Below are 21,023 nucleotides of genomic sequence, written 5' to 3' on the forward strand. Positions count from 1 at the left end.
CAGCGCTGTCACTGCTCGGGGATAAATAAACCCTGGAGAGGCTCTGCCGGGAATGCCGCGGGGTCCTGGGGGCACTGCAGGGACCACGGAGCTGGAGATGCTCCCACAGCTGCTGCAAAGGGGATTTAAAGGACTTTTCCTGCTTTTTCTCCCTCTTTTCCTGCTTTTTCTCCCTCTTTTCCCTCTCCCTGCTCCTCCCTGAGCTGCAGCACCCAGAGGTGCCTGTTCAAGGCTTGGATTCTTGCCTGGAGTTTGGGATGCCAATGGAAAAGGTCCCATCCCATCCCTGCTGGAAAGGGGATTGAAGGGATTTTTCCTGCTTTTTCGCCCTCTTTTCCTGCTTTTTCTCCCTCTTTTCCTGCTTTTTCTCCCTCTTTTCCCTCTCCCTGCTCCTCCCTGAGCTGCAGCACCCGGAGGTGTCTGTTCAAGGCTTGGGTTCTTGCCTGGAGTTTGGGATGCCAATGGAAAAGTCCCATCCCCGTCCCATGGCATCCACAGCAATTCCCTGCTCTGCTCTGGCTTTTTCCTCACCCCAAGGCCTTTGGAGACCTCCCCCCCAAAAAAAAAAATTCCCGCAGCCACGGAACTGCTAATTACCCATCACCGCACTAATGAACCTCTCCTAGCCCATTCCTGCTCCCAATTACTCCAACAGCCCCGTTAATTCCTAATTAAGCAGCTCCTTCATCAGGGAAAAGGGCCTTGAAAGGAGAAGGCAAAACGCCAGAGGAGGAATTTGGGGATCGGGAGGGATTTTTGCTTTATGACTGTAATTAGGAGATGAAATTGTTTGCTCACCTACAGGATTCATCACCAGAGTGCCTCGGAGCCTTTCCCTTCCCCATCCCTGCACAGTTCCCAGTTGGAATCACGGCAGGATTTAAATTTTTATTAAACCCCCAAAATTTGTGACAGCTCAGGAGGAACCTCTGGGTGGGATGAGGGGAAATCCGGGATGACGGATCCGTGCTTTTCCATGGATTTCCCCAGGGAAACAACTCCAGGGAAAACCCCCGAGATCCCCAAATGAACATTTTATCCCTCCGGTCCCGACCTCGTTTCATTCCTCACATCAAGGAGGAGCCTCGTGCTCGGTGTTCGCGGCGCGGTAACAGCTCGGGGACCTTGGTGGGCCCGAGGAAAGTCCCCGCAGCCGGCGGTGACAGCGCGGTGGGCGGTGCTGAAAGGGAGCGGGGAGCCGAGTGACAGCGAGGGAGAGGCACAAAATCGCTCTGCCCGTCACTGCCGAGCTGTCAGCCCCGAGCCGGGGAGGCGGGGGAGCTCCCCAGCCCCGCTTCGGGACCGCTCTTCCCTCCGGGGATGCGGGGAGAAGGTGCTGGAAGAGCTGGAGACGCTCTTGGTCCCGCCACAGAGCGTGGAGGTGAAATCCTGGGCAGGGGTGACCCCAGCAGGGTCAATTTTGTCACCTTCACAAAGTTTCGGGGTTGGGAGCAGCTTTTTCAAAGCCCCAAGAGCCGGGGAGGCGGGGGAGCTCCCCAGCCCCGCTTCGGGACCGCTCTTCCCTCTGCGGATGCGGGGAGAAGGTGCTGGAAGAGCTGGAGATGCTCTTGGTCCCGCCACAGAGCGTGGAGTTGAATCGTGGCATGCCACAGAGTGATCCCAGCAGGGTCAATTTTGTCACCTTCACAAAGTTTCGGGGTTGGGAGCAGCTTTTTCAAAGCCCCAAGAGCCGGGGATGTGGAGGAGCTCCCCAGCCCCGCTTCGGGACCGCTCTTCCCTCCAGGGATGCAGGGAGAAGGCGCTGGAAGAGCTGGAGATGCTCTTGGTCCCGCCTGGATGCCACAGAGCGCGGAGGTGAATCCTGGCATGCCACAGGGTGATCCCCATTTTGTCGCCTTCACAAAGTTTTGGGGTTGGGAGCAGCTTTTTCAAAACCCCAAGAGATTCCCAGAATCCAAAATTTGGAGGCCGAAGCAGCGGGGCAGACCCTGTGGCACAGGTGGAGCTCCAGCAAAGCCACCGGGAGCTTCCAGATATTCCAATCCTTCAGGATCCTCCAGATTCCTGCTTCCAGAAAGGTCGATTTGCCTCCTAACCCCACCTTCAGGTGCTTGGGGACACTGGGTGACGATGAGGGGACATCGCTGGGGTTGATGCCACAGGGCAAAGCTGTGGTGACATCCAAGAGATAGGGGAAATACCCCAAAAAAGGGGGTGAAATACCCAAAAAGAGGGTGAAATACAAAAAAAAAATTAAAAAAAAGGATGAAATAGCCCAAAGAGGGGTGAAATAACAAAAAAGGGGTGAAATATCAAAAAAAGGGGTGAAATACCAAAAACCAAGGGGTGAAATATCCAAAAGAGAGGTGAAATACCCAAAAAAGGGATGAAATACCCAAAAGAGAGGTGAAATACCCAAAAGAGGAGTGAAATACTAAAAAAAAGGGATGAAATACCCAAAAGAGGAGAGAAATACTAAAAAAAATGGGATGAAATATCCAAAAGAGGAGGTGAAATACCCAAAAGAAGGGTGAAATACCAAAAAATGGATGAAATAACCAAAAGAGGGGTGAAATACCAAAACCAAAAAAGGGGTGACATATCCAAAAGAGGGGTGAACTACCCAAAAAAGGATTAAATACCCAAAAGAGAGGTGAAATACCCAAAAGAGGAGAGAAATACTGAAATACTAAAAAAAAAAAAGGGATGAAATACCCAAAAGAGGAGAGAAATACTAAAAAAAGGGGTGAAAATGAGTGGAAAAATCTTGGATGCAAAGGTGACCTCTTCCCAGAAGAGGAAGAAAGAAGGAATAAGGAAAACCAGACACATTTCCAAGTGCAACAAACCAAGAACGGCTCCTTTATTGGAATAATAACCATCAATAATGCATTGCTAAGGAGCTGCAGATGAGTGCAATTAAAAAAGCAGCGCATTCCCCGAGCAAAAAAAACCCGAAATTATTCCTCACAGCTTCCCCGAGATTTATGGAAATGAAGCAATTCCTGAAGCTCGGCAGAGCCGGGGAGCCCGGCAGGGGAGAAAAGAGGAAAAAAAAAAATGCAGGAAAAAAAAAATAAAAAGAGCCCTAATGTAGGGATTTATAAATATTTTACAGCTGAGGAGGAGTGGGGAGCCATGGATATAGATGGGATTGCGGGTGGCTGTGGTGGGAGGAAGGAATTAATCACAAAAACGGAGGAGAAACTTTGCTCCAGGAGCACGTGGCCGCACCCACGGGTGCCGAGGGGCCCCTGGTGCCAGGGAAAGTTTGGAGTTTGCTCTGGGAGGTGCAGGTGTGACCCCGCTGGTGATGCCATCCCTGCCCTTGGCAGCGTGCCTGGCGCGGAGGAGGCACCGGGAATTCCTTGGAAATGCAAAGTGTAAATATTGACCGGGAAAAGCTGGTGGATAAGGGCTGGGAAAGCCACGCTGGGGTGAGCTGGGATTTGGGGCCACTCAGACACCCCTGAATTCCCATCTCGGAGTTATGGGATCCCAGGGAGTGGGATTTTTCCCTGCAGGATTTTGCCCTGCAGGATTTTCCCTTAGCTCCGAACCTGGCTCCATCTGCCGGGTCCTGGATGCTGAGATCTCCTTGATCCCCATCCATCCTTCCCTTCTTGCCTCCATCCATCCATCCATCCATCCATCCATCCATCCATCCATCCCTGTGTCCATCCATCCATCCATCCATCCATCCATCCATCCATCCATCCATCCCTGTGTCCATCCATCCCTGTGTCCATCCATCCATCCATCCATCCATCCATCCATCCATCCATCCATCCATCCATCCATCCCTGTGTCCATCCATCCATCCATCCATCCATCCATCCATCCATCCATCCATCCATCCATCCCTGTGTCCATCCATCCATCCATCCATCCATCCATCCATCCATCCATCCATCCATCCCTGTGTCCATCCATCCATCCATCCATCCATCCATCCATCCATCCATCCATCCATCCATCCCTGTGTCCATCCATCCATCCATCCATCCATCCATCCATCCATCCATCCATCCATCCCTGTGTCCATCCATCCATCCATCCATCCATCCATCCATCCATCCATCCATCCATCCATCCATCCCTGTGTCCATCCATCCATCCATCCATCCATCCATCCATCCATCCATCCATCCATCCATCCCTGTGTCCATCCATCCCTGTGTCCATCCATCCATCCATCCATCCATCCATCCATCCATCCATCCATCCATCCATCCATCCCTCCTTTATCCAGCCTGGAAAAGCTCCGTGGCACCTGCTGGGAGCCTCTGCAGGTATGGAAACCCTCCCAGGACTTCTTTAAAAATCCAAGAATTTCTCTTGGCCAGAGAGAAATGAGTCACGGCAGGGAGAGAGGGAGAGGAGAGGGAGCTCACAGCAGCAGGAGGAAGGAGAGGCAGCAGCAGGGCTCGGACATGGTGGGAAAAGGGATGGGAATTCACTGGGAACAGCCATGGCATGGGACACCTGACAGAGCTGGAGATTTGGGACACAGCCACTGTCACACTGAGGGTGGGATTTTCCTGCAGGATTTTCCCTGTGGGATTTTCCCTGAGGGATTTTTACCTGCAAGATTTTTCCCTGCAGGATTTCCCCTGAGGGATTTTTCCCTGCGGGATTTTCCCTGCAGGATTTCCCCTGAGGGATTTTTCCCTCAGGATTTTCCCCTGCAGGATTTCCCCTGATGGATTTTTACCTGCAGGATTTTCCCTGCAGGATCTTTCCCTGCAGGATTTTCCCTGCGGGATTTTTACCTGCAGGATTTTCCCTGCAGGATCTTTCCCTGCAGGATTTTCCCTGCGGGATTTTTACCTGCAGGATTTTCCCTGCAGGATCTTTCCCTGCAGGATTTTCCCTGCGGGATTTTTACCTGCAGGATTTTCCCTGCAGGATCTTTCCCTGCAGGATTTTCCCTGCGGGATTTTTACCTGCAGGATTTTACCTGCAGGATTTTTCCCTGCAGGGTTTCCCCTGTGGACACGGAGTTTTTGGCACCCAGGAAATCCAGGCTTGGAAAAGCAGATCCCTGCTCTGCTTGGGAAGGTGACAAGGACATCCCAGCCACCTGTGGGTGGGACACTGCCCTCACAGAGGGGAGGCTCAGCTTGGTCACCAGCAGGAATTTTCCCTGGAAAAGGCAGGATTGGAACTGCCCGGGGAGCTTTGGAGTCCCCATCCCTGGAGGTGCCCAAGGCGCGGATGTGACACTCCGGGTGACAAGGCGGGGACAGGACACAGCTCGGACTCCAGGATCCTGGAGGGACTCTCCAGCCTCTCTGGGACTCCTGGATCACGTCGGGGCTGCAGGAATCACCGGCGGGAGGGTCCGCGCTGCGGCTCTGGCACAGATGTCCCTCCCTCCCTCCCTCCCTGTGTCGCACATCAGCGGTGACGCCAGCATCTCCTGTCCCCGCTGACTGCCGCGACAGCCGATGCCAGCTCCCGGCTCTGACGTGCGAACCTGCCCTTCATTTGAGCTGTTTTCTCCCTTTTTTTTTTTGTGTGTTTTCCCCCTCCAAGCCCCGCTCCGCTCCGCACGGGATGTGACAGGCGGTGATGGAGCACCGGGAGCCCCCGGGCTTGGCGCGTCCCGGTTCCCGAGGAGCAATCAAACTAACGAGGGCCACGGGCTGGGCTGGCAGCGTCCCTGGCAGCTCGCGGTGAACCCGGGTCAGGAATGACACATCTCATCCATAAAGGATGGCGATGGATGAGGCTGAGATCAGGGAAGAAAATAAAACAACCAAGGAAGGGCAGGAGGGGAGGGAGAATCCGTCCCCAAAGCTCGCGAAGGGGATGGTGCAGCCCAGGGGATGAGGGATGGAGGATCTCTGCAGGATTGGGGTGATGAGGGTTGGGGCAAAGATCTGGGCTAGGTGTTGGAGGTAGGGATGCAAACTTGAGTCAAGGTGTGTTCCGGATCCAAACCTGAGTCCAGGTGTGCTCCCAGAGCCAAACCCCTGTCCAGGTGTGCCCCAGAGCCAAACCTGAGTCCAGGTGTGCTCCAGATCCAAACCTGAGTCCAGGTGTGCTCCCAAAGCCAAACCTGAGTCCAGGTGTGCTCCAGAGGCAAACCCCTGTCCAGGTGTGCTCCCAAAGCCAAACCTGAGTCCAGGTGTGCTCCCAAAGCCAAACCTGAGTCCAGGTGTGCTCTAGAGCCAAACCTGAGTCCAGGTGTGCCCCAGAGCCAAACCTGAGCCATCCAGGAGGGATTGAACCCTCCAGCCCTGCCACACACCCTCTCTAGCCATCCTTTGTCCCCGTCTCCTTGTGATGAACATCCTTCCTCCCATTCTCCCTGAAATCCCAGCCTGTGCTGAGCTGGGATTGGGATCGAGGCTTTCCAACCCAGATCCTGGAGGGGACCGAGCAGCTGCAGCCTGGCAGAGCAGTGTCCGGCCTGCGGGCACATCAGTGTCCAGCCTGGGGACAGAGCAGTGTCCAGCTTGTGGGGACATCAGTGTCACCAATGTCCAGCCTGGGGACAGAGCAGTGTCCAGCTTGTGGGAACATCAGTGTCATCAATGTCCACTTTGTGGGCACATCAGCATCCAGTTTGTGGGCACATCAGTGTCATTAGTGCCCAGTTTGTGGGCTCATCAGTGTCATTAGTGCCCAGTTTGTGGGCTCATCAGTGCCCAGTTTGTGGGCACATTAGTGTCCAGCTTGCAGACAGAGCAGTGTCCAGTTTGCAGGCACATCAGTGTCACCATTGTCCATCCTGTGAGCACATCAGTGTCCATCCTGTGGGCAGATCTGTGTCCAGTTTTTGGGTACATCAGTGTCATCAGTGTCCAGTTTGTGGGCACATCAGTGTCATCAATGACCACTTTGTGGGCACATCAGTGTCCAGCCTGTGGGCACATCAGCGTCATCAGTGTCCAGCCTGCGGACAGAGCAGTGTCCAGTTTGTGGGCACATCAGTGTCATCACTGTCCATCCTGTGAGCACATCAGTGTCCATCCTGTGGGCAGATCAGTGTCCATCCTGCAGACACATCAGTGTCCATCCAGCACACACACCCCTGTCCATCCTGAGGACAGATCACTGTCCATCCTGTGGACACACCACTGTCCATCCGTCAGACACACCACTGTCCATCCTGTGGGCAGATCATTGTCCATCCTGTGGACACACCACTGTCCATCCTGAGGACATACCTGTGTCCATCCTTCAGACACACCTGTGTCCATCCTGCAGGCTACACCACTGTCCACCCTGTGGGCAGATCATTGTCCATCCTGAGGACATACCCCTGTTCATCCTGAGGACACCCCAGCTGTTTTTTGTGCCCCGTTCTCAGCGGAGCAGCAGCAGCCCCGCGGGCCAGGCACGGAGCACACCGGGCTCCCCATTCCAGCGGGTTTTCCAGGAATGGGAGCCGGGGAAGGGCCGGAGCTGCGGCAGCGCTCCCAGCCCGCGGTGGCGCCTCCCTGCCTCCCTCCCTCAGGAAGCAGAAGTTCGCTCCTTCCCTCTCGCTCCCCACTCAGATTTTCCAGTGACCCAGCGCTGATGGAAACTCAGCTGCTCTCTGGCCTTTTCTTCTCCAGCCTGTTCGGGTGTTGGTTTTTTTTTAATTTCCAGCTGCCCCCCCAGCCCTGAGTGACCCTTGGAGGACACAGCATCACCTCTGGCACTGGCAGAGCGCGGGGCTCACCCGGCTCTGCTCCAAGCAGGGGAGATCCGCAGGGAAAAGGGGAAAATTCCCATTCCCAGCTCCATTGGGAATCCCCACAAAGGGGGAGCAGCCCTAAATGGAGCCCACCATGACTGGGGACTGGGCCCAGCCTGGCCAGGGACAGGGAGGGGACACGGATGCAGCATCCCCTTTTCCTTGGGATTGCTTTGGGAAAGCTGGAACAGCATCCCCTTTTCTGTGTCAGGGACAGCCAGGAGTAGCATCCCCCTTTTTTGGGGGGTTTCTCAAGGAAAGCTGGAACAGCATCCCCCCTTTCTGTGGGATGGCTTAGGGAAAGCTGGAACAGCATCCCCTTTTCTTTGAGATTTCGCAGGGACAACCAGGAACAGCATCCCCTTTTCTTTGGGATTTCTCAGGGAAAGTTGGAACAGCATCCCCCTTTTCTTTGAGATATCTCAGAGACAGCCAGGAGCAGCATTCCCTTTTCTTTGGGATTTCTCAGGAACAGCCAGGAACAGAATCCCCTTTTCTTTGGGATTGCTTAGGGAAAGCTGGAGCAGCATCCCCCTTTTCTTTGGGATTTGTTAGGAGCCGCAAAGGTGAAGCTGCTGCCCAAGGGGACAGGCAGAGCCCAGCCTGGGGCACCCGAACATCCCAAAGGATGCCCTGTCCCCCCTCCAGGTGACACTCTGATAACACAGTGGAAAATTCCGATATTTGAGCATATTTTGGGAACCTGGAAGTAGCTGTAAAAAGCTTCCCAGCCATGGAGAGCCTCGCAGAGCTGAACACCCGGCCACATTCACACCACCTTTCCCGGCAGCAAAACCGCTCCCAGCAGGGCTGGATCCCGGCTGGATCCAGCCCGATTCCCCGAGCTCGGGCTTAATCAACTCCTCAATCACTCATTAAAAGCCCCAGGTTGGAATCCTCAGCCCGCGCTCGAGCGGAGGCACAACCAGAGCCCTCGCAGCGCTCATCCCTAAATCTGCTCCTAATTAGGAGTGGACTCATCCCCGCAATTAATTGCTGGAGTCGTTCGTTAGCGCCTGGATACCCAGATCTGTTTGGGGCACGAGGCAGCAGGGTAATTAATCAGGCGGTAACTAATGAGGGCAGAGTCGCTGTACCTGGCCGGGGGACAGCTGGTGGCTTCCAGCGGAAACTTGGCTTTGGGACAAACGGGATTTGGGCATTATTTTATTTTTTCCCCGGTTCTGGCGGTGCTGCGGAGCCGCTGCTCGTGGGCGCTGGCAGCCCCAGGGGCTGTCGCTTGGCGTGCCACAGCTCCGGTGTCCCCGCTCGCCCCGGCCCCGTGTCCCCGCCTGCCCGCTCGTTGTCACCGAGCCCCGAGGGAGCCGCGGATGGAGCTGGAACCGGCGGCTCTGATTCCTTTGCAGGCACCAGAATCCCATTTTCCCCATTATTTTTCCTTGTGCAAACCTGGCTAAGGACAGGGAAATTCCCCATCCTGTGTCACCGCCCTCACAGCAAACTCAGGAGGAGCTCAACCTTTTCCCAAACCTCCTTAAATCCATCTCAGCACTCCCGTGCCTCAGTTTCCCACCCCCGCAGGCTGCACGAGGCTCGGGGCACCCGCTGAGCCCGAAAGCTCTGGGTGCTATAATTAGGATTTAGGGAAGTGAGAGTCTTTCTGTGCCTCAGCATTCTCATTTTCCCTCAGAGTGGAAAAAAAAGAAATAAAAATAACACCCCACACACTGCCAGACCCCCCAGGAAATCACGGCTGAAATCATCGGGGTGAGGTTCGGGGTCATTCCCGGGGGTTCGGAGCAGCTTCCAGAAGGTCAAGGAGGCTCTCGGGGCTGTTTTTGCAGCATTTTGACCATAATTGGGCTGGTTTGGGGAGGCACAAACCCTGGGCTCCCGCCGCTTTTGCCGGGTCGTGGCGAGGGTCCCAAAAACCCCTGAGGATTTTGCTACCAAGGAGATCTCAAATCTAGATATTTAGAGGAGAAAAAGCGGGAAAAAAAAAATAGGGAAAAGTTAGGCAAAAACACCGCTGTGAAGTGAGGGAGGGAGCCGAGCTGCGTTCTGGGCTAATGGCTGGTGAAATTACATTAAAAACTGGAGCAAAGCAGAGCCCTGGAAGGCAGATCAATGCAAACAGCGCCGAGAAACTGGGACGCGGCTCCTAAGCCGGGATGTTTATGGCTGGGTGGCGGCGAGGCCGCCGTGACTCACGCTGGGCTCGGCCAGACCGGTCCCGGCTCTCCCGGGGACTGGTCCCGCTCCAGGCTGCGCGCTCGGAGCCCGGCGTGGGCTCGGTGACAGCGCCCCGCTCCTCGAGGGGACGGAATTCTGTGTGAGGCAGCGCCATCCTCATAAAAATGCGTTTTCTTTGTAATATTCAGGTTTTCCAGCCGGGTTGGGGGATCAGAAAATACCCTCAGGGCTCTGCAGGCCATCGCGGAATCCTCCCAAGGTTCCCAATTTTCACAGTTCCTGCCCGCCTGAGGAGGATGAGGATAACCCTGGAGACACAGAAATCCCCTAAAGATCCCCTCGAGCCCTGAGGCAGCACCTGGGCAGGTGGATGAGGGATAAATGCGAAGGAATCCGTGGATAACGGGCACAGCTGGAGAGGGCGGTGATGGATGTGGAGGTGCCAGGGCGGCAGCACGGGCAGAAGATGCCAACGTCCCTGAAGAGACGATGATAATGATAATTGTCACCTATTCCCGATGATAATTGTGACTATGATAATTGTGACTATGATAATTGTCATCGTATTGGTGATGGATGATAATCACGAATTGGGGATAATTAACAAGCTCAGCGAGCCACCGCCAGCCCCGGGGCCACGGCGACATTAACGGGCTTTGTCACCAGCGCCTCGGGGTGACACGGAGCAGCTCCCGGGGCAGGGTTCCAGGGTGTCACCCGCGTGTCCCTGCAGGAGATCTCGCTGGGATTGCGGCTTTAAGGGCATCCTCTCCCAGTCCCTGCCTCCCTGGAGCTGCGGATCTCGCCCGGCCCTGAGCGAGGAGCAGCAAAGCTGGGACAGAATCTGTCCCAAAACTCCGCTCCGGAGCCCAAAGTGATTCCGCGGATTTCTCTCCCCTTTCCTCCACTTCCATTTCCCCCTTTGGTTGCTCCTCCTGGGATCGCTGAGAGAATGGGGAGCACGCATCCATCACCCCCCTGCTCCAACAGGACCCCCCAGTTCTCCCCCACTTCCAGCCCCTCGTGCCTCTCTGGGGAATTTGGCAGCTCCTCCCGGATTAATCCCGCTCCCCGCCACGGGCCAAGGGCTCCGACAGGAATAAACACATCCCAAATGCCTTTCCATAAGGGGAGCGGACCTGCTGGCCGAGGTGCCGCTCTCCCGGCTCTTTTCCAGCCCCGCGGCCAGCGGGGAAAGGCTCCCGGATTTTGGGGATGTCCCCAAAGCCACCCCACGGCATTTGGGATGGCTCCAGTCCCCACCCCAAAAGCGGGAAGGACGCGCTGGGGACAGGATGTGAGAGGCCATGAATTCATGAATGAGCGTTAATTAGCGATAAGGGGGGGTGGGAGCTGGGACAAAGCAGGGGGTGGCTGCGCCCCTCGCGGGTGACACCGCGGGTGTCGCCTCACCCTCCTGCAGGGATTCCCCTGCTCCCAGCAGCTTTTCCCGTTCCCGTCTGTTTCCCCATCCTGCTCGGAGATGGCTCCTTATATAAACCCTGCTAAGTAGGGCGGCCTTTCCTGTCCCCCGGTGCCACCGCTGCTGTCTCTGCTGGTGGCCCCGGGTCACCGCGCTGTCCCCTCTGCCCGCCTGGCAGCCGAGGGTGAGGCTGGGCTGCCCTGGAGCCCGGGCCCGTGCTGTGGGTTTGGGGTGGCCATGGGGACAGGCTGGATCTAGGGTGGCAGTAAGGATAGACTGGTTTTGGGGTCTCAGTGGCGACAGGCTGGTTTTTGGGGTGAGAGCAGGGATAGGCTGAATTTAGGGTGGCAATGGGGACAGGATGGATTTTGGGGTGGCAGCAGGGACAGGCTGGATTTTGGGCTGGCAGTAAGGATAGGCTGAGTTTTGGGGTGACAATGGGGACAGGCTGGATTTAAGGTGGCAGTGGAGACAGGCTGGATTTTGGGGTGACCATGGGGACAGTCTGGATTTGGGGTGGCAGTGGAATCAGGCTGGTTTTGGAGGTGACAGTGAGGACAGGCTGGTTTGGGGTGACAGTGGGGACAGGTTGGATTTTGGGGTGACAATGGGGACAGGCTGGATTTAAGGTGGCAGTGGAGACAGGCTGGATTTTGGGGTGGCAGCAGGGACAGGCTGGATTTTGGGGTCTCAGTGGGGACAGACTGGTTTTGGGGTCACCCCCAGCCCAGCCACCAGCTCATCCAGCAGGGTCCTGGGATGGCTTTGGGGCAGGAATTTGGGATTGGGAATTCGGTGGAGTGGCTGAGCCCGTGCCGTGCCCTCCCTGGGGCAGAGTTCAGAGCAGGTGGGGACGCTGAGCAGGGCTTGGTGGCTCTGCTGGCTCCCAGCTGGAACCAAACCCTGAGCACAAAATCCCATTTGCCAGCCCCAGTCTGCTTGTGGGACCAGGGAACACCCAGGGCTCTGTTGGGATGCTGATCCATCGGGATCCTGATCCCAAACTGCCCCTCCTGGTCCGGGCTCCTCCATCCTGGGGGAAGCAGCCAAGAGGAACCAAACAATCAAACCCTGGCTGAGCTGGAGCAGCAGCAATTAAACCCAAATGATTAATCACAAACAGAGAGCACCCATAAAACTTCCCAGCAAAATCAGGGAGAGCTGGAGCAGGGCTGGGCTCCCAGCAGGATTTGGGATTTCCCCTGGCTGCTGGGTTCCCTTTTGGGTTGGGACAAGGATGAGCTTTGGCTGGAGGTGTCTCCTTGGGTGGATTTTCCTCCAGGACAGCCAGGGCTGCTCTCCTTGGGCCGGGAATGGGGCAAAACCAGGGCCAGGATTTGCCCAGGGCCTGGAATCCACCTTGGAATGTCTTTGGGATCATCTTCCACCCCAAAGCTGCGCCTCAGAATCCAGGGGAGCATCCAGGGCTTCATCCTGGTGCTGCACAGGGATTGTCCCCAGAAAGGGACAGGGGACACAGGTGGGGATGGCAGAGGAACAACCAGAGACCCTGAGTGGGTGCACAGCCTTGGAATTCCACCCTGGATCTCCACATGGCAGTGAGGAGTGGTGGAGCTTGGGTTTGGGTTGGAATTTTCCCGATGTGTTTGGGTGTTTTGTGTCCCTGAATGTGTGTGGGAGTGGTGGCAGCAGAGCCTGAGCCTCCCACGGGGCTGTTCCTGCATTCCCGGTGCATCCCACGGCTCTGATCCCACTGGATCCCACAGCTCTGATCCCACCCCATTCCCAGTGCATCCCACGGGGCTGTTCCTGCATTCCCAGTGCATCCCGTGGTGCTGATCCCACTGTATCCCACAGTTCTGATCCCACCCCATTCCCAGTGCATCCCATGGGGCTGTTCCCGCATTCCCAGCACATCCCAGAGCTCTGATACCACTCCATCCCACAGCTCTGATCCCACTGCATTCCCAGTGTATCCCACAGCTCTGATCCCAGTGCATCCCACAGCTCTGATCCTACCCCATTCCCACCATATCCCATGGCTCTGATCCCACTATATCCCACAGTTCTGATCCCACCCCATTCCCAGTGCATCCCATGGCTCTGATCCCACATTCCCAGCACATCCCAGAGTCCTGATCCCACTGCATCCCATGGCTCCAATCCCACCGCATCCCACGTCTCTGATCCCAGTGCATCCCACAGCTCTGATCCCGCATTCCCACCACATCCCACGGCTCCAATCCCACTGTATCCCACTGCTCTGATCCCACCACATCCCACAGCTCCGATCCCACCCCATTCCCCCCGCGCCGCTCCCGCTCTCTGCCAGGACCCCAAAACTTTCTCCCCTCCGAGGAAAGCAAATCCGAGGAACCAGCGCGGCTCTCCCGTTGCCGCGGCAACCCGCAAACATCCATCGGGAAATCGCCCAGGGCCGCATCCTGCTCGTTTTCCCTTCCCGGCCATCCCGGGGTGTCAAATCCCGGTGGGAACTCCAGGAGAGCCCCAGGAATGTCCCCAACGCCCTCCTGTCGCCAGGAGAGCCAGGAAAAGGCTCCTGGGGGACAGGGATGCTGTTTCCATTTCCATTTTTAATCTGAGGGGTGTCCATCCCCCCCTCTCTCTGCAGGAACCTGGAGGCTTCGCCGTGCTGGGAATGAAAATGCATTTCCAACACTTGATTATTCTTGTTAATAATAATTTTAAAAATTGGCTGGAAAAGGCGTTGCTGACCTTGGCACAAAGGGACTCGGCTCCGGGTGGGGTAAATGGGATTTTTGGCCTCATCCCAAATCATTAATCCCAGGAAATGCCCTGGGACTCGGGGCAGGGCTGATTTATTAATGCAGGCTCCCATCCCTGCCAGCCTGGGGCCAAACCCTGAAATCATCCCGTGCACGGCTGCCCCTGGATGAGGGAGCTGCTGTGGGGCCAGGATGGGGCTGAGGGGCGAGGGGGGTACAAGATGTGGGTGCTGGGGGGTGTGGGTGCTGTAGGATTTGGTTCTGCAGGATTTGGGTTCTGCAAGATTTGGGTGCTGCAGGGTTTGGATTGTGTGGGATTTGGGTTCTGCAGGACATGGATCCTGTGGGATTTGGGTTCTACGGGATTTGTGTGCTGCATGATGTTGATTCCGTGGGATTTAGGTCCTGCAGGACTAGGGTTCTGTAGGATTTGGGTTCTACAAGATTTGGATCCTGCAAGATCTGGTTCTGCAGGATGTGGATCCTCTGGGATTTGGGTGCTGAAGATGTGGATCATGTGGGATTTGGGTTCTGTAGGATTTGGGTTCTGCAGGATTTGGGTACTGTAGGATTTGAGTGCTACAGGATTTGGGTTCTGCAGGATTTCAGTTTTGCAGAATTTGGGTTCTGTAGGATTTGGGTGCTGAGGATGTGGATCCTGTGGGATTTGAGTTCTGCAGGATGTTGGTGCTACAGGATTTGAGTTCTGTAGGATTTGGGTTCTGCCGGATTTGTGTGCTGCATGACGTGGATCCTGTGGGATTTGGGTTCTGCAGGATGCGGATCCTGTGGGATTTGGGTTCTGCAGGATTTGGTTCTGCAGGATTTGGGCTCTGGAGGATTTGGGTTTTGCAGGATTCAGGTTCTGCAGGATTTGGGTGCCACAGGACATGGCTGCTGCAGGCACTGTTAAGTCCAGTGGACAATCACTCCCACCTGGATCCAAGGATAACATTTCCTTGTGGATTTGGACAATTCCACAGCCAGGAAAACCCCTGTGGGGTGAGCACACCCTGAGCAGTGCAGCACAGCACCCCAAAAACATAAAGCCACCCGAAAAGCTGTTCCCATATTGCCTCCATCTCTGCAAGGAATCCCCAGCATTCCCTCGGTTCTCCTCCTCCCACCACCTTTATCCCACAATTTTTCCCAAATGGGAAACTCAGCACCTCCTTTCCCTGCTCCTGCCCTGCTCTTTTCCATGATCCTGCTCCTTAAAAGCGAAATCAACCCCATTTATCACCCGAACGATTTTCATTTCCCGGCTCTCCGCTGATTTATGGAGCCAATTCCCGGAGCTGCTGAGAGTTCAGGGATGGGCTGGGGGTGGCCAGGGACACACGGGGACGCCGTGGGCTCCCTCAGAGTCCCGTGGCAGCACGAGCTGGGAGAATCATCCCAAAATAACCCAGGGTGGGGGTGACAGGGAAGGGACATTTGGCCATCCCACAGCAGGGAATCAGCCCTGGAGCTGCGTGGAAGTGGGAAAATCACGGGGTGTGGGAGCAGCTGGTGGCACCTGGGCTGTCCCCTGCTGCTGGCGGTGTCACCTGGCCCTGCTGGCGCTCGGGGTGGCGGTGACAAAGCGACCTCAACAATCAGAGGGGTTTGAGGCCATGAATCCAAGGGATGTCACCGTGCCCTGGGCGTCCCCAGCATGGCCACAGGGGATGTGGGGCTCAAAAACCAGCAGGGTTTGGGTCTGGGGGTGCCACCGGCCCCATGCCACAGCCCTGGGGCACTGGGAACCTTTGGAAAAGCCCCTTTGGAGACATTTCCTGATCCAAACCCAGCATCCCCATCCCTCAGCCAGTCCAGGCTGCCTGGCTGCTTATTTTAGGCTGCATTCATTTGCCCACATCTCCCTTTTTCTCCTTATTTTATTCTTCTTATTTTACTTATTTTATTTCCCCTTTTTCCTTATTTTATTCTTCTTTTTTCCCTTATTTTATTCTTCCTTTTTTCCTTATTTCCCCCCCTTTTTTCCCTTATATTATTCTTCTTTCCCCCCTTATTTTATTCCCCCCTTTTCCCGTATTTTATTCCTCTTTTTTCCTTATTTTCCCCCTTTTTCATTATTTTCCCCCTTTTTTTCTTATTTTATTCTTCTTTTCTCCCTTATTTTATTCCCCCTTTTCCCATATTTTATTCCTCCTGTTCCCCTTATTTTACCCCTTTTTTCCTTATTTTATTCCCCTTTTCCCATATTTTATTCCTCTTTTTTCCTTATTTTATTCCCTCCTTTTCCCCTATTTTGTTCCTCCTTTTTTTCTTCTTTTATTTCTCAATTTTTTTCTTATTTATTTCTCTTTTTCCTTACTTTATTCCTCTTTTTTTTTCCTTACTTATTCCCCTTTTTTCCTTATTTTATTATTCTTTCTTTTTCCTTATTTTATTCCCTCTTTTCCCTTATTTTATTCCTCTTTTTCTGGTTTTTTTGGGGTGGTTTTTTTTGTTTTTTTTGTTTTTTTTTTTTTTTAGGAGATGTTTCTTCTTTGTGCACCCAGAGCAGAGCAGGGGAATTTGAATTCCCATGTCCCAAAGGAATTTCCTTCTGGCATTGATTTTTCCCCCTGGGGTGTGTGACCCATGGGTAGCATCTCACAGCAAATTTCATCCCAACAAGCACGACCTGAAAAAAGCAGCTGGAAGCACCAAGGGAGGGAAATAATTTCAATTCCTCGAGCAGCAATTTGGGCCAAGTGTGCTCTGCATTCCCACAGTTTTCCCTGTGGGGAAGCTTTTCCCCAGCCCTGGAGATCACCCTGGATTCCTCCTTGGCTCAGCCGGGTCCTTTCCCTGCAATCCTGCAGCTCCAACATTTCTCTGATCATAAATTAGCGGCGCTTGCACGCTCGGAGCTGTTTCTCTCTCTTCCCCCTCTCCAGGTTTTCCACATCCCACAGCCGGGGAAGATCCAGGCTCGGAGTGGTTATTTTAAAAAATGCCGATCAATCAGAGCTCCCTTCCTCCCGTCCTCATCCTCATCAAACAGAGCTCCCTTCCTTCCATCCTCATCCTCATCCTCATCCTCATCCTCATCCTCTCATCCTCATCCTCATCCTTATCCACACCCTCATCCTCATCCTCGGCTCCTCCAACCCCTCCTGATCACAGCATCCCCCCCAAACCCACCCAAATCCCGCTTGGAAGAGCTCAGATTTAGGTCAAAAAATTTAAAAAAACCCCACAAACAAAAATGGGGAACACTGAATTGCCAGTGGGGAGAGCCTGTGCCCATCAGGAAATGGGGCACGAGGAAATTTCCCTCAATCCCTTGGAAAATCTGGGATTGAGGCATGGAAGAGCCAATCCTGATGGAGTTTTCCTCCATTCCGTCACTTTTCCATGCCCAGATGGGAGATGATCCCTTGGGAATGGGGCAGGAGGGAATTTTCCCTTCTGGGAAATGATCCCCTGATTACAGCATCCCCCCCAAACCCACCCAAATCCCACTTGGAAGAGCTCCGATTTAGGTAAAAATTTTTTTAAATGACAAACAAAAATGGGGAACATTGAATTGCCAGTGGGGAGAGCCTGGTTCCCATCAAGATGCTGGATGAGATCCTTGGAAAATCTGGGATTGGGGCATGGAAGAGCCAATCCTGATGGAGTTTTCCTCCATTATGTCACTTTTCCATGATCAGATGGGAGATGATCCCTGGGAATGGGGCAGGATGGAATTTTCCCTTCTGGGAGATGATCCCTTGGGAATGGGGCAGGAGGGAATTTTCCCTTCTGGGAAATCATCCCTTGGGAATGGGGCTGGAGGGAATTTTCCCTTCTGGGAGATGATCCCTTGGGAATGGGGCTGGAGGGAATTTTTGATCCCCTGGGAATGGGGCTGGAGGGAATTTTCCCTTCTCCAGGAGGGCGGGATCCAGGAGCCCATTCCCATTTTGGGGAGCCACGCTGCTGTCACCCCCCCCCAAGGAGGTGACGCTGCCACTCGTGGCTGCCACCACCTCCCCATGCTGGGCATCCCCATCCCATCCCAGCCCCCCAAACCCCCCTTTGGCCCCTCGGAGCCGTTCCCACATTCCCGGCAATTCACACTTCCCGTCGCGGAGCTGTTCCCAGGCTTTGTCAGGGCTCCCGTTGACAGCACCTAACGCGTGGCTGCCGAAAATAGCGGAGTGGCAATCGCAGATCGCACCCCGAGGCGCTCGGGGCAGGGATCCCGGTCCCACAGAAAGGCAGGAAAACCCCGGGATGCTGCAGGAACCCCCAATCCCTCGGGAACGCAGCAGGGAGGGGGCTGAGCCCGAGAAATCTGAATTTTTTACGGATTATTTTTATACAATTCGAGGGGGAGGGGGTTGTGGAAAAAACCAAGGGATGTGTTTGCTGCGTTTTGCTGCGTTTTGCTGCTGTTTTTTTCTCCTTTATTTTTGTTTTGTTGGTTTTTTGGGTTTTTTTGTTGTTTTTCCAGTGGTGGAGGGGAAAATGGGGAGAAGAAAAGCTCAGGCTGTTCCCCCCATCCCCATCCTGTTGTCATTCCCATTGTTGAGTTTCCCTGGAGGGACCCCAGAGCTGTCCACACCTCAGGGATAATTCATGGGTGTCCCTTTCATCCCCTGCTGCCACCTAATCAATCCCAGCTCTGGGAAGAAAAAGGGGAAAAGTCCAGAATTGGAGCAGCACCGTTAATAATGAGAATAATTTGTTAATTCTGAGGGGAATTAATGAGTTCAACAATGACCCCACTGGGATTAGGGCAGGAAAATGAGGTTTTGGTCATTCTGGGGGATCTTCCCAGTTTCTCCAGGGCCCAGGAGGCTGAAAAGTCCCATGGTCCTTCCCTGATTGCGGTGTCACATCCCTGAGCTGCAAAGGGACACCAGGGGACGGCTCTGTCCCCATGTGGTGGCCAAAGGACACGGGGCTGCTCCCGATGGGGGAAAGGAGAGGAAATTTGGGTGAGGGGAAGGGAGAGGGGGCTGGGAATGGGGAGCTGGAGGTGGAAACTGCTGAAGGGAACTCCTGGACACACCCAGGGTCCCCAGGGGTGTCACACAGAGTTCCCCAGGGATGTCACACGCAGCCCCCAAGAGTGTCACAGGCAGTCCCTCAAGGGTGTCACATGCAGCCCCTGTGTCCCCAGGGATGTCACACGCTGTGGCCCAGGGGTGTCACACGAAGTCCCTCAAAGATGTCACACGTGTCCCCAGGGCTGTCACACTGAGCTCCCCAGGGGTGTCACACTCAGTCCCTCAGGGATGTCACGCAGAGCCCCCCAAGGATGTCACACAGAATCCCCCAGGGTTGTCACACAGAGCCCCCATGGATGTCACTCGCAGTGCCCAGGGATGTCACACACAGTCCCCCAAGGATGTCAAACTCAGTCCCCAGGGATGTCACACAGAGACCCCAAGGACGTCACACACAGTCCCCGTGTCCCCAAGGATGTCACACAATGTCCCTGAAGAGTGTCACACGCTGTGCCCCAGGGATATCACACTCAATCACCCAGGGATGTCACATGTAGTCCCTGTGTCCCCAGGGATGTCACACTCAGTCCCCCAAGGATGCCACATGCTGTCCCTCAGGGATGTCACACACAGTCCCTGTGTCCCCAGGGATGTCACACTGAGCCCCCCCAAGGGTGTCACACAGAGACCCCCAGGGATGTCACACTCAGTCCTTCGGGGATGTCACACTGAGCCCCCCAGAGATGTCACCTAGTCCCCCCAGGGATGTCACACGCAGTCCCTGTGTCCCCAGGGATGTCACCCTCTGTCCCATCTCCCCCCACCTCCCTCAGGGGCAGCGAGGAGCGGCTCCCGCTCTGCGGGGACATTTGGAGAATCCCCCAAATTCTGTCTCTGTTTGGGGGCTGGGAGCGGAGCGGGGAGGGCCGCACGGAGGAGGAAGAGGAGGAGGAGGAGGAGGAGGAGGAGGAGAGCAGGGGCGGGGGCCATCTGGAGCAGCCGCAGGATGCGGAGCTGGCGGGGGCTCTGCCAGAGCCGAGCGATCGATGTGTGACAGCGCAGCCCCGCCGAGGGAAGGTGACCTTGAGCGGCACAGCGACAGGGCAGGAGGGAGGCAGAGCCAGAAATCCGCTCGGAAACGCTCCCCGGGCGGGGCAGCGGCGATGGAGGCGACGACGGGGATGCGGAGCCCCGATGGCAGTGCCGGGAAGGGCTCTGTGCCCTCCTGGATGCTCCAGGACAGGACCCCGGTGCTCCAGCAGCGCCTGGGGACAGTCCCGGGTGGCAGGAGGGGGTGGCGGTTCGCAGCGAGGACACGAGGGCGTGATCAATAACTGCCCCGGTAATCAATAATTGAGCTCCAAAACAGCCGCAGCTCGGTCTTTCCAGGGTCCCTCCTCGCTGGGGGTGACAGGGACACAAAAGCCACCCAAGACAGGAACCTTCACCGGCCCTGAGCCTCAATTCTGCCCCAGCAGAGCCCCCCAGAGCCCCTCACTGCTCTCGGAAATTTGGGATTTCTGTAAATCCGGGCGCCATCCCCTCACCCTCCTGTCACATCCCAGCCCCTGCAGCTCCCCCGAGCCCTTCCCCGGATCATTCCCGGGCTGTTCCCGATCCCTGCGGGCATTCCCGGGATCCCCGAAGGCTCCAGGAGGGACAGAGCGCCGTTCCAAGGGAAGGTCCGACATTCCCGGCGCTGCCTTTGCCCTCTAGCGGGACCAGCGCGAAGGGACCGGCGGGGAAAATGCAGCAAATTCCATCCTGCTGGAACCCGAATGGCAGAAATCCCAACTTTTCCTAAAGAAATGAGCAGCTCTGAGAGGGATTTTCCGCAGGAGAGTTGAGATTTAGGGGCGTTGGGTGGTTTTGGGGTCCCCTCAGCCCCGGGGACAGGATGGGACAGGACAGGGGGCGGGTCCCACCTTTTCCAGAGCTCTGCAGGGGCAGAAATGGGGCTGGATTTGGGGAGGGGGGCCCTGGGAGCTCCATCCCATGGGATCAGCGGGATAAAGGCTGGTGGGAAGGTGTTGGAAGGGTGGGTGGGATGGATGAGGATGAGGAGGCAGCAGATCCGTAGGCTGTTGACACAACAACAGCGGCAACAAATCCTGCCATTCTGCATAAAACAACTCCAAATTCCCATTTTCCCAAGG

General features: G+C 55.3%; 1 protein-coding gene across 1 annotated transcript in view; it reads left to right on the forward strand.

The window, feature by feature from the left end:
* The window catches only part of FMOD (fibromodulin), a 73,537-nt gene continuing 52,514 nt past the window's right edge, over nt 1-21,023 (forward strand). The window contains exon 1 of the mRNA XM_054291653.1: nt 1-7. The gene's annotated coding sequence lies outside the window, so the exon portion shown is untranslated. The remainder of the gene's footprint in view (nt 8-21,023) is intronic.

The sequence above is a fragment of the Melozone crissalis genome, unplaced genomic scaffold (assembly GCF_028551555.1).
Source record: "Melozone crissalis strain CALT ecotype California unplaced genomic scaffold, PUWL_Pcris_2 ptg000101l_1, whole genome shotgun sequence".
NCBI classification, from domain to species: Eukaryota; Metazoa; Chordata; class Aves; order Passeriformes; family Passerellidae; genus Melozone; species Melozone crissalis.